The 11,736-nt window shown below is 26.2% G+C and overlaps 1 long non-coding RNA gene across 1 annotated transcript; it reads right to left on the bottom strand.

The window, feature by feature from the left end:
- Positions 1–873: 873 nt before the first annotated feature.
- On the bottom strand, positions 874–6,604 carry LOC105852334 (uncharacterized). Its single transcript, XR_001144174.3, has 3 exons — positions 6,069–6,604; positions 1,372–1,442; positions 874–1,286 (listed from the first exon to the last, which is right to left on the bottom strand). It is a non-coding gene; the product is annotated as an uncharacterized lncRNA (long non-coding RNA).
- Between the last annotated feature and the right edge of the window lie 5,132 nt (positions 6,605–11,736).

Here is an 11,736-nt window from a genome sequence, read left to right as displayed (position 1 = left end):
CGTAAAATCTTCGAACATTCTGAAAGTTACGAAAAAACAAGTTTCGAAACTTTGAGATGCATGCAAAGTTTCGAGACTTTTCGAAAGTTTCATATCCAGTGAAAGTTTCGAAACTTTTCGAAAGTTTCATATCCATTGATACTTTTGAAATGATTTTTTTTGGGTTTTTTTAAATATTTTTCCATTTGTTTTTAATATTGATATATTGATATATTGCAGTGCCTAAAATGAGAGGTGCGTTTGGCCAAATTATTCGCAACTTGATAGGTGACAGAGGTGATGCTGTAGAAAGAATTCCACCATCAGCGTCAAACAGACGACGCAACGAAGCAAATCGTCCAATTAGACAGCGTCGTCGAAGACAAGAGGAGGTCCATGACGATGATGTTGAGTCTACTGAGCATGCACATATGGAGGAGGATGTCCCTCAGCCTCCACAGATGCAGCATGCCGCTGATGATATTCATGATACTTCTGCACATGCTGATTAGTCTCATGATGCTGATGAGTCGGATGATGCTGCTGATATTGATGATCAGGATCAGCATACCGGATTTCCCGGAGGACCGACGGTGACACGTGTGTTGACACAATATGAGCATCATGTGGCTCTGAGGCTATGGGAAGGAGATGTATATGTTAATTTATTTTTATATTTAATTATTTGTTTATTTATGTTTAAGTTTATTTAATTAATTGTATATTTATATAAATATTTAATTATATTTATGTTTAAGTTTATTTAATTATGTATATATTAATATAAATGTTTAATTATATTTATTTTTAAGTTTATTTAATTAATTGTATATTTATATATATGTTTAATTATTTGTTTATTTATGTTTAAGTTTATTTAATTAATTGTATATTTATATATATGTTTAATTATATTTATGTTTAAGTTTAAGTTTAAGTTTATTTAATTAATTGTATATTAATATAAATGTTTAATTATATTTATGTTTAAGTTTATTTAATTGTATATTTATATATATGTTTAATTATATTTATGTTTAAGGTTAAGTTTATTTAATTTTTCATCCTTCACCGACACTTAACGGTATACATCTGAGAGTAAACGGACAATTTTCCTTATGAGAATAAGTTATTGTTGATTTTGATTTTGATTTATATCTTTCACCTCTTTCGCATCCCAAAATCAATTTGTCTTTTCTTCCCCTCTTTCCGGTTGCTTTATCTGAACGAATGGTAACAATTAAAATTCCATTTTCTCTTCCAATGGTTTTTTCCCATTCAAACACAGCTTCTCGAGAAGGAAATACCTACAAAATATGTTTCAAATAAAACATCAAATATATAGTTATAATAAAAATTTTATCCGTGATGGATTATCAGTAATATTAATACCTGATCGATAATGAATTTGTCTGTAGATTCTATTCTATTTCTTGAAGCAGGAACCTCAACTCTACTCATACCTAATTTCAAAAATAGTAATAAATATAAATAATAATAAATTTAAAAAAATTTGAAAATTTCAGAAGTTTCGAAATTCTCAAAACTTTTGAATTTGTTTCACTTCGGAAGTTTCATATTGATGAAAACCTTCGAAAGTTCTGGAAACTTACGTTTAGGACTTTCATCTTCAACAAAAGTTCTGAAAGTTTGTGTTTCGGAAGTTTCGAATTTAACAAAACTTTCGAAAGTTTCTGCAAACTAAAGCTTCGAAACTTTCATCTTCAACCAAAGTTTCGAAAGTTTTTGTTTTTTGGAAAAATTTCATTTCGAATGTTTGGTTTTTTAACAAAAGTTTCGAAAATATTGTTTCAAACTCACCTCATATTATTTTGAAAGTTTGAAACTTTCGAATAGTTAAATTTTTTGGGATAACTTTTGAAAGTAGAGGTGAGGAAAGAGGTTGGTAAATTTGTTGAGGAATTTTATATAACATAAAAAAAGGTAGATTGGTCAATAAAAAAATCTAGGGGGGTGAGAGATAAAATGGAGGGGGTGCACGGTACATTCCTAATTGGGTTGTGGTGTGAGTGAATGTAAAAAAAATGAAATATCGAGTTCGACTGCACACAATTTTGTTTTACAATTTTGCAACATAACAAAATAAAAAGGTGATAGGGCACAATGTCAGCCTCAGTTTTTTTGCTGTTGGAACTTTTCTTCCTCCTTTAGTTCGGATTAAGGCCTTTTTGTTATTCTGTCTTGGGCCAGTAGCGAACTCAACCCACTTGATCAAAATTGGGCTTTCACAAAGAATGATAAATAGTAAAAACTGTAAATAAAAAGGTTGAGTTCCTTCTAATTCTAACTAAGTTGAGCAAAATAAATAGTAAAGGGTAATACCAAAGAGCATCTTAGAAACATATTAGTGTTTGATTATATAGGCTTTCTAGTTTTCTTATTATGCTCAAATGTTGTCCACTAATTCAAAAAATTATGATGAAATTAAGATTAAATATTTTCATTATTATGCAACTTAATTAAAATCATATTTTATGGTATACAAATCAATTTTTTTTTTATAAAGACAAAATTAATTATAAGTAAATATTCAAATACTATATGATGATGAAAAGTTGCCTTTTTTCCTGAGGTGTAGGTCAGTTATTGAACCTTGATATCAATTATCTTTGTGTTAGTTTGTTTCATCTTCCACCCTCAATCTTATTTTGTTAATTCTTTGTGTAAAATTTTCCTCATAATTGGTTTGAGATATTAATATGACTATTTTATTAAATGAAATTTATTTTATCATTCAAATCAATGTAAGTTGTGCACAATCCAAATGAGATGGATGGAGTGTTTGGTAAGTGACGATGCACATTTAGAAATATTTGAGATATTTGAGTAGTTCATAGAATAAACCATTGCTACATCTGTATTTGAAAATGTGAAGAAAACCTAAAATATGTACTCTACATCTATAAATAGACAACCATAACTCTTTCGTAATAAACTAATTTGAAAGTAATATAGTTTAATCTTTACTCTAAAACCTCATATTAATTACTACTATTCTCTTCCAATTATCAACTAAATTCTTCAACATCGTCAAACTATAGTCTAATTAAATTAACATTACTATCTTAAATTTTAAGAGCGCGTTCCAAAATATTTCCTCTTTTCAATAACTACTTTTTTAAACTACTGATTCTACCATTCTATGTCTTGAACAAGACCAACAAAGAGACTCATAGTCATAAGTAACTAAGGAGCTAGGGTGGTTCTTCTCTGATTTCTAGTAATGGATATATTTAGAAAATCAACAATAAATGTGTCAAGAAAATTAGAAAGTGACTTATATTTAAGGATTATTTTTTAAAGATGACTTATAATTAGGGAATGAGAGAGTATAACATGGGAGATGCCAAGGCCATTGTCTGCCCTTTGTTGTATTTGTCCATGTCAAGGAAGAGTGTTGATATTGATGCATATGACATATCTATAGAATATTCTAGTAAACATAAATTATACTCACTTTGGTCACAAAATAAATAAAAATTAAGATATATTTGTCCTAAAATTTAGATTATTTATATTTATATTTATATTTATATTTATATTTATATTTATATTTATATTTATATTTATATTTATATTTATATTTATATTTATATTTATATTTATATTTATATTTATATTTATATTTATATTTATATTTATATTTATATTTATATTTATATTTATATTTATATTTATATTTATATTTATATTTATATTTATATTTATATTTATATTTATATTTATATTTATATTTATACTGATCCAAGCGTTTATAAATAGACAAGCATGAGTAAATTAGGATAAATTGTATTCAAGTCTTTGAGATGTAATATCAATATATTGACCACTTCAAGACACTATCTCTACTCCTACAATAAATTAGGATAAATGTTAACAAATATTTTTATTTTTAGGAAAGTCTGGTATCTCATGTTTCTAACTATTCCACTACTAAATTAATTTCATACTTATATTTTTCAAAAGATTGTAGTTCATTCAATTTCACCAAACTCTTTGCAAGAAAATAAACATCATTTTATTTTGGTTGTTGTATGGGTTAGTGTAATTATTACTAAAGGGACAAGACATTTGGAGCCTGGCCTGTTGCTGTCTAGCAACATGCATGGAGGGCACACCAATAAATCGAGATTCCTTGTTATTACTGACAATACACAATCATAGCGTGACCATTTAATTGAAATTACTTGTTATTAAAGAAAAAATGGTACAGTGTATAATTGTGTGATCGTTTAATTGAGATTATTTGTTATTAAAGAGACTATATATTTATATAGTTAATAATTATATAATATTATAATTGATATTAGATGGTTTAAATTTTAGTTTTGATAATAGTAGTTTTTTGAAAATAATTAAAATATACACTTTTTAAATTCAATTTATAATCTCGTAATTACCCGTTGTGTGGACGTGTTTGATCCTTGACAATAAAAAATATGAATGGCACAATTAATTTATGAGATATAAACTATGTAATCTTGTTGAGAAGTGGGTTAAAATTTTCTCTATTTTTTCATGTTTTTTATTTCTTTCATTACTATAATTTTAAGAATATAAATATATTAATGTAACATGTGGTGTATCTAAATATTTTCAATACACTTTAAAATATTTCAAAACAAGAGTTTAATTTGTATATATTAATTAATTTAACACAATTAGTAAAGAATGACCAATAACTTTATAAGTAATATGAAAAAATTAAACATTAATAATAATAATATATATAAATTAAATTCTGAAAACAATAATAATAAAAAAGAAAATGGAGACCGAAACAACGGGTAATGGGTCCCACTATAAATCGCACCTTCAAATTTTGAGCTAGTTTCTCAAGTTGTGGAAAAAGAATGATTCCCCTAATTAATTATGCCGTGTCCCCTCTCTACAATCAGTCTCTGTCATTCTTTTTCATTTGGACATCATGTATATTAATCACAATCCATCGTAACTATATCCATATATAATATATTTATATTTATATTTATATTTACTTGCAATTTTTTTATTAACTTCCCAGTGGAAAATCATGTATAGTGTACAAATAATTATGAAAACATTTAAATTATATTGATATCTCAAAGACAATCATTTATTATTTATAACTTAAAATTTGTGTTATTTTAACACATTGGTTCTCCCTAATTTTGGAGATAACTCGTTGAATTGAATAATCGAGTTGTCTCAATGTTTAAAGGAAGACGAATTAGAACAAGTGCTAATGAGATATTGAGAATAGAGAGAAGTTTAAAAAAAAGATAATATTTAATCTTTAATCTCAAACAAATCAAAATGAAAATATAAACTCGGAATTTGAGTTGTTGAATGTTCGTATAATGATTATAAATAGCCAACAAAATCTTGCATATCAATATATCATGAACAACTCATTTCTCTTGATTTTTATATGCTATCTTATTATCATAGAATTCGTTATTTTTATTATGTATACTTATCATGACAATACTACAATATTTTATAATCATAATTATTTAGTGCAATGATCACCCAATACCCCAACCCAAATTTACCTACTGCCAACTTTTATATGTATTATTATAGACTAATGCATATATAATAGCTATTCATTTTCGTCATATCATTATTAATTAAACTAGCTATTTATGTTTATATATATAATATATATATATATATACACACCTGCCAAATTTGGAATTCTCCAGAATTTGGGATTATAATTTATGTTCTGCATCCTGCAGAATTATCCTTTCTGTATATGTTATCCATAAATTCAAGCTAATATATTGAAAAGATTTATATTCATTTACACAAGGAGACATATAGTAAGAGCTTAATTTGTTTTTCTGCATAAATAAAGGGAACAAAAATATTGTCCCATAAGTGCTTCAGATAGTAAAGAATTGCAGGGATATTTAATATGCTAAGTTGCATGTTCAAATCATTAATACGTTGTTTTTCTCCACTTATTATGTGTGAATTTCACTGTTAATTCCTTTACAAATACACTATTGTAATATAGTTATCTATGAGATACACTAACAGAAAAAAACAGAGAAGAAAAAAAGAAATTACAATATACATACCTTGTTTAAGAAATTGATGAGATTGGTTGATGGAAACAAGATATTGACGCGGCTCAATCAAACTACATGGCTGCTAATTAATTTTCCATGATTCATAGCCATGTCTTCAAATTGAGGCGCGCCAATACCTTGCTTTCTTTCTTCATCACCATGTTCATCTTTAAATCCTTCACACAAATTCATTCAAGAAAAAAAAAGCATGTAGAACAAATTAAAACAAAACATGTATATATAGAAAGAAATCAATATTCACCAGCAATTGGTTCCATACCTTAATTTCTCCCAGCTAATTAGATGGTATATACTACTATATGTCTCTTTCTATTTTGAAAAAATTGAAGCATATGAAGAAGCATAGTTTGGAATAATTAATTAAATCATCGAAACCAAACCGGCTATAGTGCTATGTGTGTTTGACCAATGACCACTTTCCCACGAATATGCAACTATTAATAAATTAATTAATTTTGCTCCTCATTTTCAAAATATACTTCTTAATTTAAAAAAAAACAAAAAACAAAAAAAAACTAAGCATTACATGTTACCTTATTGTAACGGCGACCAAATGGACTCGTGAATCAAAATTTCCAAACTACCTTACAAATAACAACAAATAATTGCCTCGAATAAATTAAGATGGTGAGGTTGTTTTTGGAATTTCATGTGCATGGATGCCTTCAATGAAGCGAAATATAGGGTCTTGATAGAGACTCAATGTCCATAGCTTTGGGTACATATAAATACTATTAATTAAGTTGTTATGACTTACACCAACCATTTTGGACCACTAGATCGCGACGGCAGCAAGACTATACCTCATTACATTTTAAATGCGATTGTGACTTTGTGTTATGAAAATTATATTTGTAAAATTATTTATAAATTGGTTTAAATAAAATTTTATTTCAGAAATATACAAAAATTCTAGGTTTAGTCACGGTAAAAAACGGTTTAATTTTCAGACATTGTTGACCAATTATTATCATCAATTTTATAAGTAATTTTTAACTATTTAATTATTTAAATCATGGTAAAAATATTCTTTGATAGTGGATATTTTGGATTTAGTCCAATTAAATTTAATAATAATAAGTGAATATACAATGTCTCTCAACTCTCAAATAGGAGTCAATTAATAAATCTTTTAACTAGTTGATTGTAAGGTCATGGTGGTTGTAAAGTCAACCATGAGACACTTTCCATGTTTGATTCTTTATAGTGCCAAAAAATATTTGATCAACATCAACTATATACTACTACAATGAAGAGCCATTGGTCGAAATCTTTTACACATTTAATATTGGTTATATACATAATAAACCAAAATATTATTACTTCTTCTGACTAACCAAATATATATATATATATATATATATATATTTATATATATATATATATATATATATATATACTACACAAAATTAGGTAATTGTCATCGTCAGAATCATTGAAATCCTAATTAGGGATAACATATTATTTTTTTGGATATGTGTGAATTTATTTGTCTCTCTTTATCCTTTAGCTTTTATACTAGCCTCGTTTTCTAGGGTTGAGTCTTTTTTTTTTTTTTGCACCAAGTCCAACCATAATTTGGGTGTGTGGCTCTACTAAATATTCCTTATGTTTAACCAATGATTGTGGTAGTCTAGATGGAGGACATGTCATGCTCTTTATTTATGGTTGTCAATATTTGTCTCTAATCGAACCTCTAGCTTTTAGGTTTTCGATCGGTATACAATCTTTAGATCAAATGAGTCTCATTTTCCCTTCATGTCCTCTAATTTGGTTTGACTTATTGGCATCATGTACTCATCATGGATGTTGAGCACAAATTCAAGTGTTAAGGCCTAAGAGTAACGACACTCTAAAGGACCAAGTGGTCAAATCATTTGGTAAACACAAACTTCATTGAAAATGTATCCGACTCTAAAATTGACAAAACATTTTTTTTTATGATATGAAATGTGAACATGGATCAGTTTCATAGGCATGACAACTCAATGAGGGGTCAAATTTTAAATGTTAAATATTGTACATATTTTGTTTATTTCAAAATATATATAAATTTAAAGATTATACATTAATTATTAGTGTAAAACAGTTTTATTCTAACATACATACATTATATGTATTGGAAAGTTATAATTTTTCTATGTTACAATCAATTTCAAGATAACTATTATAAAGATTGAGGTGATGTGACAAAATAATATACATACACCAGTAACATATTCTCTTTAATTCTAATACTTATTGTAAATCTTTGAAATTTTTGTATTAAATATATGAAAAAAAAATTACTCAAACAAATCAAATATCACCCACCCGTCTTAATCCGAATATTATTACGCCATGTGGGGGCACGGATTTTTTCTCCACTTAAAGCATGATATTTAAATAAATATTAAATATTAAATGAGATTATTAATAAAAGCTTAATTAATTTTTTTTCCTTAACATATTTTTAAAGTACAAGTTAGTTTAACTTTTAAAAGAGACATTCTAACCTTTAATTTTAGAGTAAAGATTTAATTTAACTCCACACAGAAAACATAGAGAATAGATTAATCTTTGACATAAAAAACAATAATTTTGGCCCCTTATAAAATAAACAAAGTTAGATTAATCATTCTATCAATTATTTCATTCAACCGATTTTTTTTCATGTTTATGAATCGTGATACATATATGTGGTACTCTAACTGTCATTCAAACATCCACTTGTATTTCATACAAGAATTAAGAACATTTAAGTCCCTAAAATAATTTACGTTGGGACAATATCGCCCCAAAAAAGTTAAAATTAGAAAGTGATATTTTCTTATTTCTCATTGCAGGTTATGAACTGAAATGAACTCTCTATGTTTTATGAGGGATTAAAAATAGATATTTTTGTAATATATAATTTGTAGTGTAGTAGCAAATTAATTGCTTTTAAACACATCTAATTGTTGTTGTTTTTTATGGCCATTATCGAGATTGGTAGTGAGAAATGTTAAATTTATGTCTTAAATTTTTGTATATGTCACATTTAAGTTTTACAAATTTTGGCTCAACTCGACTTTCTATGAAATTAAGACTCGAGCACAAGGATGGAATTAAGAATGTTAATATCCACCCTGAACCTATCTTGCTATTAAAATTTTAATTTATTTAATTTAATATTTATATATATTATAAAGTTTATTACACTCTTTACATAAAATATGATTTTAATATTGTATTATATATTATTTAATAATTATTATTTTATTATATTATTTATAGTAAATATAATTTTAAATTTTTTTATTTTATATATATAAATGCGTGCATAATAGAGATGGGAAAATTCAATATATCAGAGGAATAAATAAATACTCAAATTTTAAACTCCACAAAAAAATAGAGATAAATATAAAATAGTACGAGATTGTCCTGATTAATCGAGCAGAATTGAGGAGACAAAGTCATTTCCATTGATGTCAAATCGATAATTAAGCTAAATATAACTAAGTGAGAATTTTGTAAATAATGGAAATATTAAATTAGTTTCTAGCTTAGAGGAAGTTAATTGATTTATTTTAGTAGTTGGTGTGTCACGAACCAACCAAAATTAGATAGAGACCCTTGAATTAATAAAATGATTTTATGGAGTCAACAAAATATATGTGGGGTGGGATCTACCCACCTAACTCCCTGAAAGGCTGAAATCATCCTTTTATCTTCTATTTGATTTTGAATCAACTGGTTTGAATGTGTGAATTACCAATCCCTTTCATGTTTGACAAAGTGTTGTGGTTGTATTCTTCAGTTTTAATTGCTGCTATATAGAGTGTCTTATTTCTTCTAATCCCCTTTACTAGGGTCACCATATACTTTTTCCTAAAAGCAAAAAATATAAACATATTACGAAACTATTTTAAGCACAAGTTAGATGTGACTAAAACAAGAACCGTACAAGAATTATAATGCAACAATATAATTAGTGAAAACTAAATCAAAACAACAACAAAATAAAAACACCCCAATTTAGCATGGAGTCTAACCACAAATTAACCTATAGGACTAAAAGGTTGGATACACCATTGATGATACATATAATTAAAGCATTTGACGTACGCTTTAATTTATTCTCAAGATGAAACTTTGATATTTTAAAAAATAAGATGAAATTTTGATATTCTAAAAAATGAGATTCATATTCGGTGTTTTTAGACAAAAATCGATTTATTTCTTGATTATAATATAACGCAAATTGTAATTATTTACTATGTATAATCTATTTAAATAAAAAAAAAGCATATACTAACCATAATTTTTTATCATATATTTGGTCAAAGTGATTGCAAAGTTAAATGAAAAATGTGTTGGGTAATTATTGGGAATATTGATATAAATTATTAAATAGAGAAAATATTGAAATTGAAAATAAGTTTTATATTGATAGATTCAAAATATATCAAAGGAATATATGATATGCTTTATATATAGAACAAATGGAGATTCAATAGACTAATCATCTAAGTACCAACTCTAATCAACTTTTGTATTTAAGTTCCACTAACTTTTACATCTAATATATCCGGAAAATTAGAATGTTTTTATTACACTTTCAACTTAAAAAATGTTAAGAAATAAATGTCGGAAATAACATCATCTAAATCTTTTTTGAAAACAAAAAATACATCGGTTGAAAAGAATATAAAACGTCGAAAACCTATAAGTCGAATGAATATAAAATATTGAAAATACGTCGGCTGAAAAATAAGAATTTTGCACTAAATCATCTAATATTTTTATGGATAGTAGCTAAAATGTTCATTAGACTTTTCTAAAAAAAAGACTATCACCAATTTTTTTAAAAAGAAATATGTTTTTGTTTGAGACAAAATATATTCTAATGAAATCCTGTTAATCTTACTTTTTGCTTTAATATTTTTAGGATCTTTTTTCTTGATCTTTCTTGTTCGTCTCCTAAATTTTTCATTAAGAACCATTATTTTTAAACCGATAAACTACAACTTCTTACCGAGAGCTTTTGTTGAAGAAGATTTCTTTAAATTGCCACGAATGTCTATGTCTTGTTTACAATCGATGACATTATATAATTAAAAAAACCGAAACTCTTTGTATAAACAGAACCACCTTGTTATTTTTTTATTATCTTGGAAACAATTTTGCTCTTTTATCTTATTGTTGATTAAAGCTTTAAAACTTTAAAGAAATCTTCTACACTTTCTTAAAGATGTGAATTTTGTATTTCTCCACACTTTTCTTCCTTCTCTTCTACTCATTGGTGTCTATGGGGTTGTTGAACCATCTTTTAAAAGTTTAACAATGATAAATTAATAGGTATTCTCTAATATTATATTAAAAATCTTGATAGAGGTAATAGAAGAGAAAAATTATTTAAACTGAAAATAAATTCTGTATCGATAAAATGTGAAAATATATCAAATAAAGGCATAAGTAAGAGGAGAGTTGACAAACTAATCCTCCTAAAAGCTAACTCTAACTATCTATCACCTCTAATATTAATGTGTACTTTTTTCTAAAACATAGTTAGTTTGATTGTTTAAACCACATTGTAACATTTGGACCCTAAACATCAAAATTGTTTGGGTTTACGAATGGACTATATCATTATATCTAAATTTTACGGTGAATTATTTTTATAAATAATATA

This window comes from Cicer arietinum, chromosome 1, assembly GCF_000331145.2.
Source record: "Cicer arietinum cultivar CDC Frontier isolate Library 1 chromosome 1, Cicar.CDCFrontier_v2.0, whole genome shotgun sequence".
NCBI lineage: Eukaryota > Viridiplantae > Streptophyta > Magnoliopsida > Fabales > Fabaceae > Cicer > Cicer arietinum.
Note: the sequence above shows the minus strand (reverse complement) of the source record. Positions and strands in the feature narration are given on the sequence as shown.